Here is a 4,948-nt window from a genome sequence, read left to right as displayed (position 1 = left end):
TATATGAACTGATTTTGAGTGAAGTGAGCAGAACCAGGAGAACATTGTATACAGTAACAGCCACATTGTGCAACAACTAACTTTGATGGACTTAGCTCTTCTCAGCAATGCAAGGATCTAAGACAACTCCAAAAGACTGATGATGGAAAATGCTGTCTACATCTAGAAAAAGAACTCTGGAGTCTGAATGCAGATCGAACCATATTATTTGCTCTGTCTCTCTCATTTCTTTTTCTCATGACTTCTCCTTTCTCGTGGTTTCTCCTATTGGTTCTAATTCTTCCTTACAACATGACTAATGTGAGAATAGGTTTAATATGAATGTATTTGTAAAGCCTATATCAAATTACATGCTCTCATGGGATGGGAGAAGGGGAGAGATGTGGAGAAAATTTGAAACTCAAAATCTTATGGAAGTGAATGTTGAAAACCAAAAATAAATAAATTTATAAAAACATATATATTTCAAGAAAAATTAAGAAAAGGGAGAGCTCTTCAAGGGGTAGGTGGTACCTGTGATGACTTTCATAGAAGACAAGTACAAAGGGGTACTGGTCAACAAGGTTCCAGTTTTTCAACTCTGTTCAATCTGGTCTCTCTGGAGCCAAGGTTTTGAAGAGGTTTGTAGGAGCCTAATTTTGGAAAATCATGATCTCAAATACAGGAAGAACCTGTCCCCTGATTTAGAGCATGTGCAGGTTTTCTGTGATTATTTCCTTTATGAAGAAAAAAAGTCTTTAGCTAACTGCTGAGCTAAAACTGTGTGCATACACTCCAAAAGGCTCAAACCTTAGAAAGAGTTGAGACTAATCATATGACTCTACTAAGGGCAGAAATGCTGTTAAGTTAGAAGAACATGATGATTTTGCCCCTTGCCTTTTTTCTCCTTCAATTCATTTACATGGAAGAACAAAAGGGTTTTGAGGTTGAGAAACTGAGGGGGTCAGCATGAACCCAGAAAGCCCAAGGCAATTTGTTGGAAGGGTAGCTTCTAAGCTAATGCTGATGGCTCAGTTTATAAATCTAGAAATAACAGAAAGCCATAAGGAATGTCTAACAATAAGACAGATGGAAAGATGCTGCCCTTATGGATGAGAAAATAAAGGCTAAAAATAGATTGAAGTCTGAAGGTACTAGTGAACTGGGACTGTTCTATGTGATAAAGACATCCTCCTTCCGGAGGGGAAATACCCATTTGAAATTACTGGGAACTGAGGGATCTTCTTTAAAGGAAGAGGAAAAGCCACTATTTTTCCTTAGTCTGATGATTGGATATGTTAGGGATTTACTTTTCACTTTCTTACAATTAATTTTTTTTTGTTTTTCTGAACTTAATAGATAATAAATATGATGTACTTCCATATACAAAGAATAAAAAAAAAAAGATTGAACATGAAATCACTTCAAATGTGCATAATCAACACCTTAGTTTCATAGTTGTCATACCTGTGGTCTCCATCTGAACTTCCAAATATAACATCCAAATCGAAGTTGTAATGACTCAAATCCATGACAATGAAATTCAGTCTCATGCTCTACTGACTGAGAGAACCAGGCTCTGCTTCTATCTTTCTAAAAGAGATGTTGAAAAAAGTCTCCTGTACTTTAATCTGAAAGAGACATAGAAGAGACCACTCTTCCTTTTATGAAAAACTTCACCTTGCCTGAAGACTCCTGCTCAAGCTGAAAAGCCCTAAGATTGAAGTGGAAAGAAGCTTCATAACCGAACAGTACAGGCAAGCAGTAAAGATACTTACCACCTTCCTGGTTGGTTGTCCTTAGTTCTCGAAGAGGAACAAAAATGATATCGCTATGTTAGAACCAAGTTACAGTGTGTCTGACTGTATGGTTGGGCACAAATAATCCACATGAAGTTTTAGGATGGAGAGGTCTCTAAATCTGTGCATCTCACATTTCTTTTGAGTTACTGAAATTCTACTTTGCTCATAGAGCACAACCTTCTTTGATGTGGGCACACCATGCTGAGCAATCCTTTGTCAGTGTTTCCCATGCTATTCAGTCAATTCCAAAGTTCTTCAGAGAGACCTTGAGAGACTCTTTGTATTCCTTCTGACCATCATGTGAGCATCTTCCTTGCATGAGTTCCCCATAAAATCATCTTAGGCAAGTATACATTTGACATTTGAACAACATGCCCAGCTCTCTGCAGTAGAGTCTGAATGCTTGGCAGTTTAGCTCAAGAAATGACCTCAGAGTCTGCTACCTTATCTTGCCAAGTGATCTTCAGAATCTTCCTCAGACAACTGAAATGTAAGCAATTCAATTTCCTGGCATGGTGGGGGTAGACTGTCCAGGTTACACAGGCATACAACAAGGGCAGCACAAAGGCTCTGTAGACTTTCAGGTTAGTAGTCGGTCCAATACCTCTTCTTTCCCACACTTTCCTTCAGAGCCTCCCAAGCACTGAGCTAGCTCTGGCAATGTGTGCATCAACCTCATTATCAATATGTACATCCCTGGGAAGGATACTGCCAAGGTAAGTGAACTTATCCACAGTATTCAAAACTTCTCCATTTGCTGTAATCAATATTCCACATATGGATAATGTAATGCTGGCTGGTGGGAGAACCTCTGTTTTCTTGGTGCTAATTGTTAGGCCAAAATTAGCACAAGTAGCAGAGAATCAATCCATACTTTGTTGCATCTCAGCTTTAAACACTACTTTGAGTGCACAATCATCTTCAGATAAAAAAAATCACACCAATTCTCCCTCTGCCTCAGCCTTGACTTATAGCCTTTTCAAGTTAAATAATTTACCATCAGTACAGTAACTGACTGATGCTATGTTCATTCTCATTGAAGGTATCTGACAGCATTGCTGAAAACATCATGCTAATAAAAAACATGAGAATAAGAACACAGCTTTTCCTACAGCCCATTGGTGACTGGGAAAGCATGAGAGCATTGTCCATTACCCAGAACATGGGCAAGCATGTCATCTTGAAAAGGACATACAATATTGATGAACTTCATCAGGCAACAAAATTTCTACATAATTTTCCATAAGCCCTCATGACTGACAGTGTCAAAAGCCTCGGTCAGATCACTGCATGATATATATAAACCTCTGTTCTGCTCCTGGCATTTCTCCTGGAGTTGTTGGAAAGCAAACTCCATATCAACTGTTCCTCAGCATTTTCTGAAGTCACACTGGCTCTCAGGTAGATGACCATATTCCAGGTGAAGGAGGACTGGCAAGACTCTTTCCAGCAACAACTAAGAGAAAGATCCCCCTGTGATTGTCCCTGGACAATCTATTTCCTTTACCTTTATACAGATGGATAATGGAGGCATCCTTAAACTCCTAGGGGATAACCTCTGTTTTCCATATAACTCAGAAAATTTCACCCTCCTACAGCATTGGCAGAGGCTACATGTCCAGTAGAAACCACAGTAAGACCATTGGAGAGCAGGTATAGTGTGAGTGATATGACAATGGTGATGTCTTCAAATGATGTAAGAGGTCCTGTAATATCAGAGTTATGAACTGCCACTTCACATGTGTGCTCTGGTGTTATGGGAAAAAATATCTCCTTTTTGATTTCATGTGATAAGTAACTGCTGCCAAAATATATTTACCACAATGTAGAAAATATAGAGGAAAGAAAAAAAAACTAGGTTTTATTATTATACTTAAGCAAAGGTTCAGATCTCAAACAAAAAAAAAGTAAATCTGAATGAAATTAAGATTCAAAAAAGCCTTCTATAGAAAAAAATCACATCAGAGTGATTAGTTCTTTCACATATTGCAGTCTTATCTATTTCTCATAAGCCACAAAAGTTAGTGAAAAGACAGATTCATAATCTCATGCTTCGTTCAGTGTTATACATGTTGGAACAACTTAGTTAAACAGTCATAAGCTTATAACTGGGCAGCTTCATGCAGTGCAGAGGAAAGAGTACAGGGGCTGGAGTCGAGGAAAACTCATTTTCCTGAGTTCAAATCTCTCCTCAGACATTTGCTAACTGTGTGACCCTAAACAAGTCACTTAACCCTGTTTGCCTCAGTTTCCTCATCTGCAAAGCAAACTGAGAAGGAAATGGCAAACCACTCAAGTATCATTTTTAAGAAAACCTAACAGAGACAGACATGACTGAAAAACGACTGAACCACAACAATCCTGTAGCTAGCAAACCGACTTAAATAAATGCTATAGGTGAACTGTCACATTAGTGAGCTATGTGCAACTTTATTTTCTACAAAATTAGTAAAAATTCCTGTCAGGTTACAGATCAAACTGCATTTAGAGAGTTCACAAATAGGCTGATAGAGGGGGACAATTTATTTGTCACCAAGATAACCAAGGAATCAGAGATAGCTTTCCTTATACAGTTAGCTAGGAGAGCTAACAAGGAGAACTCAAGCTCCCCTTCAACTTTTTTGAAGGAATGTCAAACAGTCTTCCCTTAACTTTATTATTTCAGGGGTCAAGTTTGGTCAGGTGAGGTCAATATTATTAGAAGACAGACTTTTAATTAATCAAAAATTTCATGAAGAATGTCCTGAATCCCAAGTAATAATATTAATAAAAGAAAAGAAAAAATTCCCATAGTGGTAGCAACGTGTGTTTATGCAAATCGCTTTATGCATGTGCCCTGGCCAGGTGTTCTCTACATGGGTGTTTTTCCATGTGTATGCCCTGGCCACATATTTCTTGACATGTGTACCCCCCATATACATCATACATGCCCCAACCATATATGTTCGCTATATGGGTACCTCACCATATATGTTTCTCTGATGGATACACTACTCCTACTAGTAGTCTGTATGTGTGTGTGTGTGTGTGTATATATATGTATACATATATATACACACACACACATACATACATTTGTGAGAGACTATGTGCCAGATCTATAAAGAGGAAATGTTTTTGAGTAACTACATAATGTCTGGATCTTGAGGGATAAGTCAAGGAGACAG

This window comes from Notamacropus eugenii, chromosome 4 (genome assembly GCF_028372415.1).
Source record: "Notamacropus eugenii isolate mMacEug1 chromosome 4, mMacEug1.pri_v2, whole genome shotgun sequence".
Classification (NCBI taxonomy): Eukaryota; Metazoa; Chordata; class Mammalia; order Diprotodontia; family Macropodidae; genus Notamacropus; species Notamacropus eugenii.
This window is presented reverse-complemented; position numbering follows the sequence as displayed.